Consider the following 21,930-nt stretch of genomic DNA (forward strand, 5'->3'; position numbering starts at 1 on the left):
ACAGAACGGCAGCAGCAGTACCGTAAGGTCCAGGAATGCGTAGAGAGGAGCCTGTCTCAAGCCAGAACAAGACAAGAGCAGCAGTACAATCAAACGGCCCCAGCAACTCCCTTAGCACCTGGAGAACAAGTCCTCAAGAAGAAGCGGAGGACGCATAAATTGGATGATCAGTGGGAGAACGAGCCCTACACCATTATCCCCTCCAACTTTGACAACAGTAAGGTGTGCCTCATAAGCAAGGACGAAGGCAAGACTTGTCAAGCAATATCCAGAGACCGCCTGAAGACGTGCCCTGAGCGGTGCAAAGTTCAAAGGGAAGTGGAGGAAGTTCGAGAAGAAGGGGAAGAGATGATACAAACGATCCTCGGCAAATTCCCCAAGACTTGGACCCGCATAAATGGTGCCGTAGTGGTACCGGTCCTGACGTTCCCACAGTTGGTCGAGCCAGAAACAGAACAGGTTCCGGATCCACCCAAAGAACCGTCCGCCCCGACACGCGGTGACACGCCAGCAGTGGAACAGGAGGATCAACCCCCTGTCAGTGGTGAACCTGTCATACCCTTGGCGACTCCTAGACCACATAGGCAATCATCATGCATACCTATCGGGGTTAGGCCTACCGGTAGTGCTGAGATAGGAGACACACTAAGTAGTCAGGGACAAACACCAGAGCTACGCAGGTCTCAACGCAGCACTCGGGGACAACCCCCTCTAAGGTATAGGGAATCAACTATATAAAGCAAGAGTATTTATTAGAATGTAAATAGTTATGTGAAAAGTCTGTAATGTCGTGTACAAAATGTTTTTTTTTGTGATTGCGAAATTGGACAATTGGGCCACTGGACTATGGGTGGCCAACACCTAAATTGTTTATAGTTAGCACCAGTGTGCTCAACACCCCTGAAGAAAAACCCGTCCGGCGTGCATAGAGTGGGGTCATCAATGCTCTGACGCACGCCCAGAGCCTACGTTGGGGGTTTGATCGCGGCGGGTCCCCCATGGAGCAGTGTAATGGACACCCGGCAGGGAGCCACACTGGACTCTTATAGTACTGTCTGAAGTTGTAACGTTAAAAATAATGTGCCTCCCATATTGGGATGAAATGTATGACATGTTATGTTTTGTTTCCACAGTCCGGGAGTACTGAATTTAACTAAGGGGGAGTGTGGCGCCCTAGGACCTGGTCGCCACAGCAGCATTGCCCTCCCAAAGGGTTAATGCTGAGCCTGGAGGTAATTGGGAGATCCATTGGCCAGCAGGTTTAACACCCAACACAGTTCTCCCTCCGGCCAGCAGGGGGAGCTCTGAACCTGGAATTCCAGGGAGCCTTCCTCTACCTGACCAGAGGGAGGAAGTGCAGCCAGTCTGAAGGGAGTAGTGGAAGTGAACAGACGCAGAGTGAGCTGTCCTGTGAATCTGGGGCCTAGAGCTGGAGCAGCTTGGCCCAGAGAAGCAGGAATAGCTGAGAGGCAGCAGAGAGACTCAGACATCGGAGTCTGTGGTTGCCAGGGTATAAAATCCGTCCCTGGTAGCCGAGTCCGAAGGGCAGGAGAGCTGCAAGCCCCTGGCCCAGAAAGATCCAAGGTACAGCTGCAGCATCAGGGCCCGGTGTGGACTCCAGCGGAGAAGCACCAGAGAGAGGGTCTGCGCAGCCACCTACAGAGGGAAGGGACGTGCTATTGGTCCCAGCAGCGAAGAGGGCCATTGCTGGATTCAGAGAAGCAGGGTCCTATCATCACAAAGCAAAGTACAGGAGTAGGCCTCATACTCAGCTGGCCAGAAAGATCACCCCAAGTACTTCCAGGCCGACCGGATCCCCATCACCACCTGTAACTGTCTCCCAGGACTGGACTGTTCCCAGAGTAAAAGAGGAAAAGGTAAAGAGACTGTTGTTTGTGCCTGGTTCTTTCCTCGCCTGTCGGCCCTGCACCGTGTTAGTCACACAACACCATAGACTTTCACGGGCACCAACGGTATCCCGGGGCATCGCTCCACCTGTGGGGAGCAGTAACATCATAGCTGCCACTTCATCACCCCGGAGTTCTCCCATAGCAGCGGCGGCTTAATAGCCGCATACCACAGGTGGCGTCACGAACATTAACTTCAACTCATCAGCCACATATTCAACTGACACCCACCAGGGCCACGGAGCCGGGCCCAGCCACCACTGACTACCACCGGACTAGTCCGGCCCGGCACCGGGTGTCCCATAGCCCTGGGGTGGGCGAGTCAACCTCACTATAGCTACTGAAGAGGAAAGGTGTTCATGGTATGCCATGTGTCCAATATTGCCTCACATTTATCCAGTTTTGTGTTTTCTGTACAGCCTTCTTCCATTCTAATAGAGAAGCTTATTTTATTTACCAGTCCTTTTTTGCTCCAGGACAGTTGGATCATTCCACCTGGAAGCAATACGTTTTCTGACCAAATAGAGAATAGGTTTCAGGGAAATTCTCACATTTTCATCCTGTGTTATCTCTTCTACGTGGCACAGTACACACCAAAGGTACCGGTAAAATATGCAATGCAAAGACTTCTTGCAAATAGTGTAACACTGAAGTCTGACACACACAGCTCGTGGACCGCATGCGGCCCCTCAGGCAGCTTTTTGCGGCCTGCAGGCACTTGAACCCGGTAACGATCGAAGCCGATGCAGGGGCCGCAGCTGTCAGAGTGTTATTTCAGGTGAACTTTTAGCCAGCGCTGTGCAGAGTCACGCTCTCTTTGTACAACTCCATGCCAACCGCCGGCCAATCAGGGCCAAGCAATTAATGCATATGACCTCAGTTGCTTGCCTCTGATTGGCCAGAAGCTGCTATTAGAATACTTGCGCAGAGAGAGCTTGACTCTGTGCAGCAGCGACAAAACATTCATCTGAATTTCAGATGAAGTGCTGACAGCGGCTGCGATCTTCAAGGGGGCTCATGATTGCAGGGCAGAGGATGCCAAGGGAACGGAGGACAGGTGAGAAGAAAATTTTGGTGTGTCTGTGTTGCCTGCTGAGGCTGCACAGGTCAGGGGGTATGTGTGTATTTGTGTGAAGAAATTAAATGGACCGAGTTTGTTTCAGAACTAGTGTGGGTATACAACAACCAGGTGCATGCCACCACCGAGTATCCTCTGTATACCTTCATATTTGGCCGTGAGGCCCGCGAGATCACCCAGATGGAACTCGGTCCAGAGGATTATTAGCCCTGGTTAGATACGTCCACATGGGTATGATATCATCGACATTGTCTCTGAAATCTGCGGCGACTGGGCAAACAGAGATTCTGGGAGCTGAGCCATCCCGATGTGACCCCAGTGCAGGAGGTGTGGCGCCCTGGGCAAGCCAGGTCATCACAGGTACTGCAACAACACACCCCACACCCCGGTTAGGCACATCAGCCGCACACACAAATCCTTGTTGCCTCCCTCCAGGGGCTGATGGCCACACCAGGTGGGGTGGATCCAGGCGGTTGGCCCCACCCATCAAGGAGTTCACAGTCCTGGAGGCAGGAAAAGGGTTCAGTTCAGTTCTAGTTCAGTTTTGGAGTTCATACTGTTCATTCCTGGCTAAGTGAGTACCACCATGCCATCCGGCACCACGCTGCCCCAGCGACCCTGCACCTCACCTGCCCTGCATCCCTCCCTTCACCCCTTACCGGGCCCCGGGACCACCAACCACTACCCACGGAGGGGGAAGACATCCCAGCTGCTCCCTAACAACGCTCCCGGGATCCCCGTCACCAGCAGCGGTGGTGCTCCAACCTCACCACGACCCGTGGGTGGCGTCACAAACTCAATCCCCAAACCAAACCAACCCCTTTCACTCACGGGCGAGGAGCGCCTCTCGAGTCCCCGGGATCCGGCCCACCGCTCGAGCAACCGAGCAGCCGCAGCAGCCGGACCCGAGCCGCAGGCGCGGTCGAGCAGCGCACCCCCCGCCCGCGACAACTTGGCGTCACGAACAGGATCTTACCGTTCTTCCGGCTGGTAGAAGTGCGCCTTGTAGCCCCCGCCGGAGTTGTCCGGCTGAAAATTTTCAGAATCCGCCATTTTGGGCGCGAAGATTTCCCCGCTCGAGCGTCTTCCCGAGCAGTGGAGGCGCAAAAGCCGAAGCCCTGCCCCTGAAGAGGAGGTACTAGGAGGAAACCAAGGGGGGATGGATGGCGGCCGGCCGCATGTGAACCGCGGCTATAAAAGCAGGGACGCCAGGACTCTGCAGCCATCTTTGGTTCCTGGAAGAGGCCGCTGCTAAGATGCTGAATCCGATCGACAACACCGTAGTCCCCGCGCCCGCGCCTGGCACCGCGGCGTGGGTGGAAGTCCGGACCGTCCAGCTAAGCAGCCGTCTGCAGGTCCGTGTGCAGCTCCTCCTGGAGGAGTGGGAGGCCGACATGGCGGACGTGGTGGCGGCTATACGGAGACGCGAGGTAGAGGTAGATCTGGAGGAGCGGGTAAGAGACCCACGCCCCTGTATTCCCGAGGGATCGGCCGCTGCGGCTGAGGGGCCCGGCCTGCACCCACTCACCCTGCTGCCTCCCCCGCTACCCGCGTTAGTCGCTACCGCCCCGCCACTAGGCCCGCTACCCGCCCAACCGGTAGCGGTACCCTGCCCGTCCACCCAAACGGACCGACCTGCAGCAGAAGCCCGCAGCCGTCCCGAACCGCTTGCTTGGAAGCTACCGAAGGCCGTGCCTAGTCCCGTACCGGCACCGACAGGCCGTTCCGTGCAGGAGGAGGCGGAGGTCCAGCGGGAGAGGAACACTATACCCATCCCCCACGCCTCGGCTGAGGTTGCGCCGGGTTGTTGCTGCGAGGCAGCGCCCCAGGCCATGACACCGCGGGAGCTTCCACAGAGAGCGCCAGTGATGGGCAGCGTGGTGGAAGTCTCGCGGGGCGCAGACCCAAGCGCAGGGGCAAGCAGTAGCCCCTTACTGGGACAGGGAACCGACCCCGCTGGGCCGAGAAATTGCGGAGAGGGAGAAACAGAGAGCTGAGTTGATAGCCCGCACCATCCAGGAGAAAGAAAGTCTCCGCAGAGCCACCTTCCATGTACGGGGCCCGATCCATGAAGGGCAAGTATGAAAATTTGATGTCCGTCGGGGGTACGGGTTCATCTATGAGCCGGGCCTAGAGGCCAAGGTCTTTGTAGCCCGTCGGGACGTTCACGCCCACTTGCCGGAGGACCACCCGGGCCGCAACCTGATGCCAGGGGATTTGGTCCAGTACACACAACACTGCGGGGAGAGGGGCTGGTTTGCCCTGGACGCTAAACTGAGGGGCAGTCAGGAGGCCCAAGCACCAGCACAGCCCCCTCCCCCGGCCAGTGGGGTGGACCTGAAGTGAGTCAGCGGTTCCCCCATTGCACCGTTGTCACCGTTGGGACCACCAGTACCATTGTTATGTGAGCAAATGAGAAATGAATGAATCAACCGAAGTTAACCTGATTGTCATCCGTGATTGAACCGGCCGTTGCCGGCAAGTTGTCCCTGGAGGGACCCTTTGAACCGTTTGCATAAGAAACTGCTTATGGACACGCCCGAGAACTTGCAGGGCAACCACAAACTAGTGGAATGTAAATAAAATGTTGGCATTTTCCGTGACCGCCTCCGGAGAGGCTGTTTTGGAGGATGGGCCTGGAGGAACTGGATGGCCCAGGCCCGCCACTACCGTAACCGGTGGCGATCCTCCGGGGGAGTCAGGGGTTCCTCATGGACGTGGGTCCCCTGAAAGAGACCGTACCCGCTCGGGCAGCCTGGTGATGGACTGGGGCAAGGGGTGCTGCCCATTTGCTTAGGGGCAGCATCAGGGTCAGGTTGTTTGGGCGGGGGGAAGAGCGGAAGCCATGTGTTGTTAATAAAAATTGACTACCGTTAGTAACGTTAAAGAACCGTGCCTCCCGTAAGGGAAGTTTTATGAAAAATGCTTATGTTGAAATGATTGCCGTTACTTTGTTATTTATATTTTTCAGTTGTGAAAATAAAACCGGTGATGGACGGGCAGCCCGCGGATGGTCTCCATTTAACCAAAGGGGAATGTGGCGCCCTGGGCAAGCCAGGTCGTCACAGGTACTGCAACAACACACCCCACACCCCGGTTAGGCACATCAGCCGCACACACAAATCCTTGTTGCCTCCCTCCAGGGGCTGATGGCCACACCAGGTGGGGCGGAGCCAGGCGGTTAGCCCCGCCCATCGAGGAGTTCACAGTCCTGGAGGCGGGAAAAGGGTTCAGTTCAGTTCTAGTTCAGTTTTGGAGTTGAGCAGCAGACTGACCGTGTCCGGGTACGTGGCCCGGGCACATACAGCAAGGTTGGCAGACGGTGGTGGCCGTCTGCAGGAGAGGCCTATCGACGCGGAACCGTAGGACCGGGGTTGGGCGGTGGCTCACCGGTACCGAACCGGGGAGCAAAGAGAAGCCAGCACCAAACCGGCAGGGCTGCGGACCCCGACCAGGCTGGGAGTCGCCGTGAAACTGGTCAAATCCGTTAGCGAAGGGAACCTCCGGGGTTTCCAAGCACCAAAGACCCGAGTGAAGGCAACCGTCCAAACCGTACAGGGAGATAAAGCTAAGGAAAAAAATTGTGAAAATATACCCTGCTGTAACTAAATAAAAGCATAGTGCATATAAACATAGGGTACTTAGTAAACACTGTTTTTGATCAAAAAAAGCATAAAGCTATCCCATATATAGCTGGCATAGCTGGTGGGATAGCTTTATGCTTTTTTTGATCAAAAACAGTGTTTACTAATACCCTATGTTTATATGCACTATGCTTTTATTTAGTTACAGCAGGGTATGTTTTCACAATTTTTTTTCCTTGATTTCTCTTTGTCTCATGGCCAGTGTGAACATGGTCTCACAAATTCCATGTATACCATCTCATACTCCGGCTCACTTTTTTGTTTTTAGGGAGATAAAGCTACCGCCAGAGCTAGAGCTCCCAGGGCCAGAGCCTGCGGGCAGAAGGGGCTCCTCCGGCATCTATACGCTGGTGAGCGGGTCACTGGTGGGAAGCCATCGGGACCGAAAAACACACAGACGGTGCAGGGAAAGGCAGCCATCACCAACCGACCGGGAGTAGCCAAGGCAGCCGGCTGCGGGACCCGTCCATCCAGCCGTTTGTTTTACCGGAGACTCTGTGTTCATTCCTGGCTGAGTGAGTACCACTGTGCCGTCCGGCACCGCGCTGCCCCCGCGACCCTGCACCTCACCTGCCCTGCATCCCTCCCTTCACCCCTTACTGGGCCCCGGGACCACCAAACCCTACCCACGGAGGGGGAAAACATCCCAGCTGCTCCCTAACAACGCTCTCGGGATCCCCATCACCAGCAGCGGTGGTCCTCCAACCTCACCACGACCCGTGGGTGGCGTCACAAACTCAATCCCCAAACCAAACCAACCCCTTTCACTCACGGGCGAGGAGTGCCTCTTGAGTCCCCGGGATCCGGCCCACCGCTCGAGCCACCGAGCAGCCGCAGCAGCAGCCGGACCCAAGCTGCAGGCGCGGTCGAGCAGCGCACCCCCCGCCCGCGACAGAGGCACTCGGTCGATCGAGGGCTGGTGTGGACCAAGCGGCCGAAGAATAAACTGGACTATCATTGGGAGGCTGTTCCCTAACTGGTGGTGAAGCGAGTGTGCCGCCTCCGTGCCAGCAGCCAGCGCTGCTCGAGTCCGGATCTTCAGGGGTGGTGGCTCGAGGGTCTCTGGACCCGGGGGTCGTGTGGACACGACGAATAAAAGGGGGTAGGACGTATATGTACGGGCTGGGCCGTACGGGGAAGTAGTTGTACGGACTGGGCCGTATTGAGCTCGTGATGCCACCCACAGTGTGTGGTGAGTTGGGACACCACCGCTGCAGTTATGGGGCACCCGGGGGAAATGTTGCGCAGCAAGTTGTTAACCCCTCCGTGGGCAAGGATGGTGGCCCCGGGTCCCGGTGGGCTGTGGTGAAGGGGAGATAGCAACCGCTGGGTGTTGCAGGTGTACTCACTGTTGGTATAGTAAAACACATGAGTCTCTGGTAAACCAAGGTGATGGTGGCGTGTCGCGCCGGTTGCGTTCAGAGTCCCCCACCCGACTTGTGGTCTCTATCTCTGTCCTCTGCACTGTTTTAGTAGAAAAGTGACTTCCTAGTCTGGAACGTATGAGTCCGCTCCCAGCTGGATGTGGCCTTAGGAGCCGTGCCCGCAGACGCTGGGCCGTGGGATCTATGGGCCCTGGTGGTGACCTGTTATCCCGAATCGGTGGGCTGTTGTCTTCTATGAGGGACTTTGGGTGGGACAGGACCTATAGTCCTGGCCTCAATCGGTTAATTAACCAGTCCAGTCGTTTCTGGCTTCAGGGTCTGAGTACCCCCCCTTGTGCTATGGTTTCCGGATTGGTTTCCCTGATCGGCACCAGCGGGCCACTACCCTGTCCCGGTCCACCTCGGTTCCACCGAGCCGTCTTCCCATCTCCTGCCGATGGAGACCACAGTATGCCAGCTAGCCAAAAGCACCAGGGCTCCTACCCTGACACTACTCAAGTTCACCTCCTGTGCTGGAGCCGCACACAGCCCCAGCACACCTCCTCTCCACTTGAACTCTAATCTTAGACTCTCTCAGACTCACTGCTTTCCCGCCTTGGGTTCTCTAAACCCCTTGGTGGGCGTCCACCAATCGCCTGGTCACACCCACTGGTGTGTCTATCTTTCCCTAAGGGGGGGTGACTAGGATTTCAGGTCGGCTGTATGTCACCTAAGAGTGGGAAGGTGTTATGCAGGGGCCTGTTTGTGACTACCTGGGTTCTCCAGGGCGTCACACGAGTACACCCTGATAATCCAGTGTATGAGGTATGACCTGAGGGGGAGGAGACATCCTCAAGCTGGGTCTTACACCAGAATATGCTCCGCCCGTGTGTGTCAGAAGCGGAAGAACCCCGACCCCAGAGCTCACCAGAAGAGCCAACGTCAGTGACCAGGGGGTCCATGGGGGATGAAGAAGGGAGGGGGATGACTCCCATTGTCTCTCCCAGGGTGGCGCATCCACTCCCAGCACAAGCAGATAGAGGAACCCAGGTTGGCTCTCAACCCACAGCCCCCGAAGTTTTGAGTCCTCCTGCTGAACTGCCCCTGAAGGGACCTCGGAGGACCAAGCGCGCCAATGCTGGTGTTCCTTTTTCAAGATAAGCCCAAGAAGAGGTCATATGGCTACAGCTGATTCGACACGTGCAGAAATGTAATCAGATGATGACCGGGCTGGCCCAGGGGGCCAGCGGGTAAGTGCCCCCCCGGGCTACTCTCCCAGCTGCTGTAGAGGACCGGCTGCCTGCTGCATAATATCATTATAGCACACGTGGCCACACACAGTGAACTGCGCGCAGCCATGTCTGTTTTAATGACCTCATGCCAGGGTTGCTATCAGGGCATTACTGCCCTTATTGGTATATGGTGACCGGCTGCTCACAGAACGCTGCCGTCCCCCCTCCTGCTCTGCACTAATCTATATAATCGGTGCAAAGCAGGAGAGGAAGCTACCCGCGTGATGAATGGAGGCTGTTTGAGTCGAGCAGGTGACAGATCTTCTGTCTGAGTAAATTCAGGATTTTTCAGGCCATGTGACTGATCATGTGTCTGATCACATGACTGGTGAACTGGAAGGCAGTCTCTGTGATGGCTCCAGTGGCTCTTCTGCTCTGCACCGATCAGGAACTGCAAGATGTGGTAATGTATAGTGTGTGAGTAAAAGTGCTTGTTGTAGGGCTGTGTGTGTGACACAAAAAGAAGAACAGTCAAGGCTGCTTTACACCAGACAATCTATCGTGCGATAGATCGTCGGGGTCACGGTTTTTGTGACGCACATCCGGCATCGCTGGTGATGCCGGCCTGTGTGACACCTCCTAGCGACGCAGTATCGCTCACAAATCGTGAGTCGTGTACTGCTCGCTAGGTTCCATAATATCGTTTAATTTAGTTGTTCATCATTTCCAGGGTAGCACACGCCCCTCCGTGTGACACCCCGGGAACGATGAACAGCAGCTCACCTGCGTCACGCGGCCACCGCCGGCTATGTGAAGGAAGGAGGTGGGCGGGATGTTTACGTCCCGCTCATCTCCGCCCCTCCGCATCCATTGGCCGGCGGCCGTGTGACGTCGCTGTGACGCCGAACGTCCCTCCCACTCCAGGAAGTGGACGTTCGGCGCCCACAGCGTGGTCGCACGAGAGGTAAGTATGTGTGACGGGGGTTACCGACTTTGTGCGCCACGGGCAGCGATTTGCCCGTGACGCAAAAAGGACGGGGGCGGGTACGATCGATTGTGAAATTGCACAATCGGTTGTACCGTGTAAAGCAGCCTTTACTTGCATTTAGTTACCATTGCCATTTATTTATTCATTTCTGTGCTGTTGTTTTTGCCTATGGAGGAAAATAACATGAGTGTCATATATAGGAAAATAACATGAATGTCACATACAGAAAAATAACATGAGTGTCATATATATTATGTGTATAGACAGATATGTCACTCAAAGCCAAACTTCCTGGGGACAGTTTAGAAGAAACCAAACCGAGCTTGTTATATTTAAAACTTGTCACGTTTGAGGCTAGTTTCACACTTGCGTTGGACGGCTTCCGTAGCACTGCGTTGTGTGACGGATGCAACGGATGCGTTGCATATAGTGGCACAACACAATGCTATGGATCGTACAAAATAACGGAAAGCTTTATTTATTTATTTTTTTTTTTTCTTCTTTACAGTACCGGCAGCCGACTATTGTGAACGATCAGCTGATCGCTCTTAATAGCCGGCGGCCGAGCGCTCTCACATGCCGGCGGCCGAGTGCTCAGCTGAGTGCCCTGACATGCCAGCAGCCGGGCGATCAGCTAAGCGCCTTCACATGCCGGCGGCCGAGCGCTCAGCTGAGCGCCCTGACATGCCGGCGGCCGAGCGCTCAACTGAACGTTCGGCCACCAAGAAATAAAATAAAGTTTGTGATAAAAAAAAAAGAGCATGCGCAGTGAAAAATAAAGGTTTCCGCTGCTCAAAAAAACGTTACATGCAGCTTTCCATCCGGCCGACGCAGCGTCAAAATAATGACGCTGCGTCATCCAGCGGATGCAACGCTGACACTTGCGTTACAGTGCATCGTCCATACAAGTCTATGCAGAATAGCGCAGTGCGTTAACGGACTGCGCTATTCTCCATAGTGACGGACTCCGCTGAACGCAAGTGTGAAAGTAGCCTGACTTATCTGATTTACACTGCAAGAATATCGTAAAGAGCGTTTCTAGGAACACTTGTTTCTCGATAATCTTGCAGTCTTTGGCTGCCAATCACCCGATGAAGCAAGACGCTCATATGTTGGGTAAAATTATCTTTTATGCTGCACAAGAGATAAATGTTAGCAGCAGCACATCATCTTGTGTAACCGCTCATGCTACCGAGAATAATGTCTGTAACAGATCATTCAGTGCACATGGATGAGAGCGGCCTACCTGTGTAACAGGCTAATAAAATACCACCGATCAGCAAAGTTGCTAATCTGCAGCACTTTAGTGCCGTTGGTCCGATAGTGTAAACACTCCATTCATTTTACCATATAATGTACTGGAAAACAGGAAACAAATTCCAAGTGCAGTGACAGTGCAAAAACAGTGCAATTCCACAATTGTATTTTGTATTTACCATGTTCACTATATGGTAACACTGACCTGGCATTGTGAGTCCATGTCAGTACGAGTTTGTAGACCCAAACATGGATAGTTTTTTATTTATTTAGGTGGTGAAAAATAATTGGAAATTTATAAGAAAATAATGTGGCTATTGTCATTTTCTGATACCTCTAATGTTTTTATGTTTTGGGATCTGGGGCTATGTGATAGATTATTTTTTGAGCCCTGATCTTGATGTTTTTACTGACATTTTGATACAATGTTTTGATCACCTCATATTGCATTTTATTGCGATGTTGCAGTGGTCAAAAAATATAATTCTGATGTTTTGATTTTTTTTTTCCGTTACATTGTTTACCGATTGGAGTAATTTATTTTATATTTTGATAGTTCGGACATTTTTGAATTCAGCAATCCCAAATGTGTATTTTTTATTTAGTTTTTAATTGCTTTATTGTGAATGGGGCAAAAAGGGGGGTGATTTGAACTGTCGTTTTTTATTTAATTTTTTCTTCATATTTTTTTTAAATATTATTTTTCCACTTTTTGTTGTATTTACTAGTCCCTTTAGGGGACTTGAAGTTGCGATCGTCCGATCGATTGTGCTATACAGAGCGGGGCAACAGCAGAAATCACAGTCTCCTATCAACTCCGGCTCGCAGCTGGCATTCTCAGGAAGATCTTCGTGACAAACACAGGGGTCATCAGCTGTCCCCTGGCTATTATGACAATCCATTGACGCCCGTTCATTACATCACAGATGTACCGATGGGAGCAGTCAAGCAGTCCTGTGTTCCACTAATTTTCTGTGCCCTTCAGGATCACAAATAAATATGGGCAAACAAGGACGCATCACATATGCATTCTATATTATAGTCAGACAGAGAGAGGAAATGCAGGAGATTGGCTTTTGTCTAGGAGACTGAGACTTTTGCTATGTGTAAATCCGCTTGCTATCTATATGTGATAGTTTCATTTTTCTTCAGCCGGCGCACCAAAGTTACATTGTCTCATAAATCACCATTTACCTATTAGGATTAGTGTGTTGTTTCTCACCTTCATATTCACCGGGATATTCGTCTGCACTGTAATACAGAGATGATTCTGAATCTGAGCTATGGAGGAAAATAACATGCGTGTCATATATATTATGTGTATAGACAGATATGTCAGACAAAGCCAAAGCTACTGGGAACAGCTTAGAAGACACCAAACCGAGCTTATTGTGTTTAAAACTTGTCACTTTTGACTTAACTGATTTAAACTGCAAAAGTATTGTAAATGAGCGTTCCTAGGAACACTTGTTTCTCGATAATTTTGCAGTCTTAGGGTATGTGCGCACGTTGCTTTTTACCTGCTTTTTACCTGCTTTTTTGCTGCTTTTTCTTCTGCGCTGTTTAATGCCAAAATGGATGTGTTCTTCTATTCAAGCATAGTCTATGGGAATTTGGGTTTCTTGTTCACACTATGTTGTTCAAAATGCTGCCTTTTTGTGGCAGAACTTTGGTCAAAAACTCAGCTTTTCAAAGAAGCAACATGTCAATTGTTTTTGCCATTTGGGTTTTGCATTGCAAAGCTGAGTTTTTGACCAAAGTTCTGCCACAAAAAGGCAGCATTTTGAACAACATAGTGTGAACAAGAAACCCAAATTCCCATAGACTTTGCTTGAATAGAAGAACACATCCATTTTGACATTAAACAGCGCAGAAGAAAAATCAGCAAAAAAGCAGGTAAAAAGCAGGTAAAAAGCAACGTGCGCACATACCCTTAGGCTGCCAATCACCTGATGAACGAGCAAGACGCTCATATGTCGGGTAAAATTATCTTTTGTGCTGCACAAGAGATCAATATTAACGGTAGCACATCATCCTGTGTAACCCCCTCATGCTGCCGAGAATAATGTCAACGATATTCAGCAGTCAAAACTGCATTGCTATAGATATATATATTAGAGAATGAATATTCATATTACTCACATGCAGAGAATCTACAGGACTGTGAAAAAATTGCAAATCATGCAAATAGAAAAGATAGTGTGAACAGACATTCATGTGAATGGGGTACGTAAGCAAATAAAAAGGGGACACATTCCAGCAGTGTCTATATACTGACCCATCGGCGCTGTCTATACCCTGATACATGTTGGGCAATGTGCCTTCTGTGTAACATGCTATTACATAATGTGCCATACTGTACCCATTTGCACATACAGGCATTATGTATAAGCTTACCAGGGCCGGCCTTAGCCTGAATGGCGCCCTGTGCAAAACTGCCCTTTGGTGCCCCCCCCTTACTAATTTTTTACCCAGTTTTCCAGGAAACAAATGACGACAGGAGCCAATTTTTTTATATCCTAATAAAATTCAGCTCTTCAAATGTACAAAATGCTCCAAATTTGTGCTGGAGAATCTGCACCTCAAATCCACCACGTTTGATCTCGTTCTTTTAGAGGTCTTCCGATTTCAACCATTTATGCCGTATCCCTGGATATTACATCATTGATGGTACATGCGGATCCCCCCAATGGGGCTCACATGTATCTGGAGAATGAGGAGCTGCCGCTCTTCATAGAGAGATGATATATATTTCTATACACTTAGAGCGGCGCAGGTCGTGGCCCCATTGGTGGGATCAGCATCTACTATACAAATCCTGAGGATAAAAGTACAGGATGATGCCAGATAATGCACGATGGAGCCGGCAGCCGATGCTGCATGTACTCTGGACCAAAAAGTCTAAAATACAAATGTTAAAGGAGAATGTACGAAATTAGAAAAAAAATCTCTGCTTTCTATGTAATAAAGAGTCCTCAGGTTATATGTGTCACTGCCTCTCAACTCCACTGACCTGAACAGACTGAGGTGCAGCACCACATACACACCTTGAGGACGAGGAGTGCTGTGTATGTGTCACTGCCTCTCAGCTCTACTGACCTGAACAGACTAAGCTGCAGTACCACATACACACCATGAGGGAGGGGCCCTATGTATGGAAGAACTATGGCTAATATACTGTAATCCATTTATTAACCAGTTTGGGCTCACACCTGCTGGCAATGCTGCAAATAATTTTGTTGGAAAATTTGTAAGATAAATCCGCGCTGAATCATGATATTCTGCAGACTCACACCTCAGCTGCTGCAGAACATCATCATACACATCTCAATTGCTGCAGAACCTCATCATACACACCTTCTATGCTGCAGAACCTCATTATACACATTTCAGCTGCTGCAGAATCTCATAATACACCTCAGCTGCTGCAGAACCCCATTAGGCTATGTGCGCACGTTGCATATTTGCATGCAGTTACGCTGCGATCTGCACCGCAGCGTAACTGTATGCGTCCTGCGTCCCCAGCATAATCTATGGAGATTGTGCAGGGGCCGTGCGCACGTGGCGTATTAGAGCGCAGCGCTTCGGCTGCTGCCCGAAGCGCGCGTTCTAAGAAGTGACATGTCACTTCTTTCCTGCGCTCTGCATGCAGTCCCCGCTCTGTCTATGGGAGAGGCTGCACTCAGAGCGCATGGAATCGGCTTTTTTTTTTTTTCATTACGGACTCTTTCTGCAGCGATTTGAAGCACACGTGTGCTGTTCAAATCGCTGCAGAAAATTCTGCAGTGACAGAATGCTACGTGCGCACATAGCCTTACACATCTCAGCTGCTGCAGCTCCTCATAATACACCTAAGCTGCTGCAGAACCCCATAATACATATCTCAGCTGCTGCAGCTCCTCATAATACACCTAAGCTGCTGCAGAACCCCATAATACACATCTCAGCTGCTGCAGCTCCTCATAATACACCTCAGCTGCTAGCGATGCATTACATTGACAGACCGTCATACCTACACTAAACCATGACATGTGATGTGCAGACGGCAGTGACGCCATGTCACGTATGAGACTCCAATGTTATTTTGTTACAGCATAAGTTCTCTGACCGCTGAATCCTCCTGCACGACCTCCGGGTGGAAGGAATCAGACATCGGCTCCATTATTGCTGTCGTGTATATTTTACTCTGATGCTGCCGCGTTTCAAATAAAACACATTTAATATCTGTCCAGGGACGATGCAACTAGGATGAGGAGCCCGGGAGGCCGGTCCCCGGCGGCTTCTACCTGCTCTACTGCCCTGCACTGACCAGTGTCTCCCCTGTGTGACATTCTGCACATTAGCCGAATCCCCAAAGTATATAATATACTGCTAGGATTTCACTTGCCAATCTGAGAGGTCATGTGATCGCTCACCAGTGATTTGCAGACTGGGGGTCATCTGCTGAATGACGTCTCCTCCTGCTTCTCTCATTGTTATCATTTTCAATTTGAGAAAAACAGGAGGAGACGTCATTTGGCAGATGACCACACATTGCAAATCACATGTGCGTGATCAGATAACTACCACTCGAATCAACAAGTGAAATCCTAACAGAGCACATATTACACACCTTTAGGATATGGCAGGTCAACATTCAGAATTACATTACACGTGACAGGTAAAGGGCATATGTAGGGTGTATAATAAATAAATATATATATATAATGTATTACCCCCTACATTTGTTCTGCACCCACTCTGGCCGCAGCTGCTGGGCCCACTGGCATCACATCACAGGCTCCCCCTGATGTCATTACACCTATCTGGGACCCACAGCTGCAGAGCAAGTGCGGAACAGGGGCCAGCGGCCATCTGCTTCTCAATGGTGTTCAACCATGCATCCAAGGAAATAGCAATGGCCCACATCACCCACAGGCCTTGTCATTTTGCCACTGCATAACACATATAGGAGATACTATATAAAAGATAGATGGATGCAGGGTCGGACTGGGGTGTCTGGGGTCCACAGGAGTTATATCTAGAGGCCACACTACAACTATATGCAAATACCTGCAGAAGCCCCCACACAGCCTCCTACACGCAGCAGGAGCCCCCACACAGCCTCCCACACACAGCAGGATCCCCCACACAGCCTCCTACATGCAGGAGGATCCCCCACACAGCCTCCTACATGCAGCAGGATCCCCCACACAGCCTCCTACACGCAGCAGGAGCCCCCACACAGCCTCCACATGCAGCAGGAGCCCCCACATAGACAGATATCCAGCCGGCGAGCCTCCAGCACGGAGAGGCAGGCAGCCTGGGGGCCTCCAGCACGGAGAGGCAGGCAGCCTGGGGGCCTCCAGCACGGAGAGGCAGGTAGCCTGGGGTACTCAAGCATGGAGAGGCAGGCAGCCTGGGGGCCTCCAGCACGGAGAAGCAGGCAGCCTGGGGCCTCCAGCACGGAGAGGCAGGCAGCCTGGGGGCCTCCAGCACGGAGAGGCAGGCAGCCTGGGGGCCTCCAGCACGGAGAGGCAGGCAGCCTTGGGGGCCTCCAGGACGGAGAGACAGGCAGCCGGCGGGCCTCCAGGACGGAGAGACATGCAGCCGGCGGGCCTCCAGGACGGAGAGACAGGCAGCCGGCGGGCCTCCAGCACGGAGACGCAGGCAGCCACAGTGAGGCGGCAGGCCACCTGCACAGTGAGGCGGCCGTCCGCCCGCACAGACAGGCGGCGGGCTGCCCGCACAGAGAGTCGGCAGGCCGCCCGCACAGAAAGGCGGCCGTCCGCCTGCAGAGACAGGCGGCCGTCTGCCCACAGAGACAGGCGGCCGTCTGCCCGCAGAGACAGGCAGCCGTCCGCCCGCACAGAGAGGCGGCCGGCCGCCCGCACAGAGAGGCAAGAAATTAACTTCTTACCTCTCTGCCGCGTCCTCCCTGAAGCATGGCCCTCGGCGCCCTGTGCGACCGCACAAGTCGCACATCCCTAAAGCCGGCCATGAAGCTTACCCACCTATCCCTATTATCTGCTGACATCTACTGGGAGTCACTAACATACATTGATGCCTACTTTTATTTATAGAGTTCCTGTATCTGTTCTCGGCTCCCACACACATTTTGCATCTCCTGTGCACACTATGTGTAGATTCTTCACTTCAGTGTAGGTGATGTTAGAATGTGTGCCCCCTGTTTGTCTGTTTATGTACCCCGTTCCCACCTATATATATTTTTTCAAAAAAGATTTTCCAGTTTTTACTTTTCTAACTTGAACGTCTGATCGCGTTTTTTTTACCTATTTTGTTTGCCAAAAGTAATGGCAGACTGTAACAGATCATTCAGTGCACATCGATGAGAGCGGTCTACCTGAGCAAACAGGCTAGTAAAAGACCACCGATGAGCAAAGTTATCAATCTGCGGTAGGTGAGTACTGTCGGCCGGTTAGGCCCCTTTCACACATCAGTTTTTTGCAATCAGTCACAATTCAGTTTTTTGACGGATCCATCGCAGATTGTGTAAAAACTGATGAGACGGAGAGAGAGAGACTTTTTTGTGACCAGAAGTGAATTTACACCCCATCTGACAATGCCCAGTTTCTAAAAAACGGATCCGTCGCCTAATTCTGTCATTTGACTGATAACAACGGATCCTGCGCCCATAGGCTTCCATTCTACCAAACGAAGGACGGCGACTTAGACAAAAACATTACTGTAGACCAGCATCGGACTGGCTACCGGAGGAATCTCTAGTAATGCCAGGCCTGTATACAGTTACCTGCATTGCACTCCGGAGCTCTCACCTGCAGCCTGGACTGATCTCAGAGTTTTCAGGACTACACCACGAGTGCCGAGTGATTGATTCCCGTCAATTGCGGTTCAGTTCATGACAGCTGTGGACGGGCCGGGCTGATCTCCGGAGTTCAGGGAGAGCACCGGAGAGCAGCCCGGTCTGTCTGCAGCTGTCATGAACTGAACAGCAATTGCCGAGGAATCAATCACTCGGCGCTCGCGGTTCAGTCTAGGCTGCACTCCGGAGCTCAGGTGAGAGCTTCGGAGTTCAGTGCAGGTAATTGAATCCAGGCCTGGCATTACTGGAGATTCCTCCGGTAGCCAGTCCGACGCTGCTGTGGACGTCGTTTCCGTCATAATTTTTGACAGATCCGTCTTACAACGGATGAAACGTGAGGCCACCTGTTGCAAACCATCACTAATACAAGTCAATGATAAAAAAATGAATCCAGCGCTGGATCCTTTATTTCACATTTCGACGGATTGTGACTGATGGCAAAAAAACTAATGTGTGAAAGGGGCCTTAGTGTAAACAGACCTTGACCCTTTACAGTCACAATGTTGATAGACCATACTGCATACCTCTCAATCGTTCCGGTTTGTGCGGGGCTGTCCTTATTTTCCAGCTGTCTCCTGCAGTCCTGCGGCTCACTGCTATTCTGCTGGCTCCTCCCCTCACTGCAGTGAATAAATTAAATTAAATTAAATTCTCATCTCATCTGTCACTCGTGACCTCATTGTCCATGGGCAGCAGCTCTACCACTAAGCTACTACCTCTATTGAAAAACATAGGAAGATTTGTTAATCTTAACCTCTGTACTGCAGTAGAGAAACTAGAAGCAGATTATTCAGCTACAAAGATAGATAGATAATAGATGGATGGATAGATAGATAGATAGATACATGATAGAGAGGGGGCTAGATACATAGGGGGATAGATACATAGATAAATAGATACATGATAGAAAGATAGATACATAATAGATAGATATTAGATAGATACATGATAGATATATAATAGATAGATAATAGAAAGATGGATATATAATAGGTACATGATAAATACATGGATAGATAGAAACATGGATAAATGTATAGCTAGATAGATACTTGGATAGATAGATACATGGATAGATAGATAGAAACATGGATGGATGGATAGATAGATGGATACATGGATAAATAGATGGATACATGGATGGATAGATAGATACATGATAGTTATATAGATAGAGGGATAGATACATGATAGATAGATAAATAGATACATGATAGATATATAGATAGAGGGATAGATAGATAAATAGATACATGATAGAGAGATAGATACATAGATAAATAGATACATGATAGATAGCTAATACATGATAGAAAATAGACAGAGGGATAGATACAGTATATAATAGATAATAGAGGGATAGATATATAATATATACATGATAGATAGATAAATACTGCATCTCTTTATAGGTGAAAAAAAAGTCAGATTCATTTGTTCCCATAAAACTACTATAAAGAAATAAAAAAAAAAAATACAAATATATATATATTTTTTTTCACCACCTTGGATTCAAACCTTTAACTTTCAAACATGTGTGCAGCAGCCCTCCTAGCTATTCTAGCTGCTGAACCACTAGGAATGATGAGGTCAGAGGGAGGATATTATATAGATGAACCTACAATGCAGCCTCTTACACAGCAGATTACACAGGACATAGAGATCTATTGTACAGAGCAGCATCTCTATGTTCTGTATTCTAGAGAGAGGAAACGTTTTTGTTTTTTTTAATAAAATTACTAAAAAAAATAAAAAAATAGAATAATATAATTTTATTACACTTCTTTATCAAATAATAAATATCACAAATCAGCAAATAACATGGACATATTTAGTGTCCCTGTAATCGCAACGACCCGAACAACACAGCGATTAGATTAGTAATGGGGATTGGTAAATAGTGTAAAACAAATGGCACAATTTATTATTTTTTTTATTAAAACCCATAAAAAATGTAATAAAAATGTATTGTTGAGGCAGTGTTCACACTTAGCGTAAATGCTGCTTTTTGTTGCATTGCACTCCGGAGCTCTCACCTGCAGCCTGGACTGATCTCAGAGTTTGCAGGACTACACCGCGAGCAATGAGTGATTAATTTCCTGGCAATTGCGGTTCAGTTCATTACAGCTGTGGACAGGCCGAGCTGATCTCCGGAGTTCAGGTGAGAGCACCGGAGAGCAGCCCGGTCTGTCTGCAGCTGTCATGAACTGAACCGCAATCGCCAAGGAATCAATCACTCGGCGCTCACGGTTCAGTCTAGGCTGCACTCCGGAGCTCAGGTGAGAGCTTCGGAGTTCAGTGCAGGTAATTGAATCAAGGCCTGGCATTACTGGAGATTCCTCCAGTAGCCAGTCCGATGCTGCTGTGGACGTCGTTTCCGTCATAATTTTTGACAGATCCATCTTACAACGGATGAAACGTGAGGCCATCTGTTGCAAACCATCACTAATACAAGTCAATGAGAAAAAAACGGATCCAGCGCTGGATCCTTTATTTTACATTTTGACGGATTGTGACTGATGGCAAAAAAACTAATGTGTGAAAGGGGCCTTAGTGTAAACAGACCTTGACCCTTTACAGTCACAATGTTGATAGACCATACTGCATACCTCTCAATCGTTCCGGTTTGTGCGGGGTTGTCCTTATTTTCCAGCTGTCTCCTGCAGTCCTGCGGCTCACTGCTATTCTGCTGGCTCCTCCCCTCACTGCAGTGAATAAATTAAATTTTCATCTGTCACTCGTGACCTCATTGTCCATGGGCAGCAGCTCTACCACTAAGCTACTGCCTCTATTGAAAAACATAGGAAGATTTGTTAATCTTAACCTCTGTACTGCAGTAGAGAAACTAGAAGCAGATTATTCAGCTACAAAGATAGATAGATAATAGATGGATGGATAGATAGATAGATACATGATAGAGAGGGGTCTGGATACATAGGGGAATAGATACATAGATAAATAGATACATGATAGAAAGATAGATACATGATAGATAGATATTAGATAGATACATGATAGATATATAATAGATAGATAATAGAAAGATGGATATATAATAGGTACATGATAGATACATGGATAGATAGAAACATGGATAAATGTATAGCTAGATAGATACTTGGATAGATAGATACATGGATAGATAAATAGAAACATGGATGGATGGATAGATAGATGGATACATTGATAAATAGATGGATACATGGATGGATAGATAGATACATGATAGTTATATAGATAGAGGGATAGATAGATACATGATAGATAAATAGATACATGATAGGTAGATACATGATAGATATATAGATAGAGGGATAGATAGGTAAATAGATACATGATAGAGAGATAGATACATAGATAAATAGATACATGATAGATAGCTAATACATGATAGATAATAGACAGAGGGATAGATACAGTATATAATAGAGGGATAGATATATAATATATACATGATAGATAGATAAATACTGCATCTCTTTATAGGTGAAAAAAAAGTCAAATTTATTTGTTCCCATAAAACTACTATAAAGAAATGAGAAAAAAATACAAATATATATATATGTTTTTCTTTATTTTCACCACCTTGGATTCAAACCTTTAACTTTCAAACATGTGTGCAGCAGCCCTCCTAGCT

The sequence above is a fragment of the Anomaloglossus baeobatrachus genome, chromosome 1, assembly GCF_048569485.1.
Source record: "Anomaloglossus baeobatrachus isolate aAnoBae1 chromosome 1, aAnoBae1.hap1, whole genome shotgun sequence".
NCBI lineage: Eukaryota > Metazoa > Chordata > Amphibia > Anura > Aromobatidae > Anomaloglossus > Anomaloglossus baeobatrachus.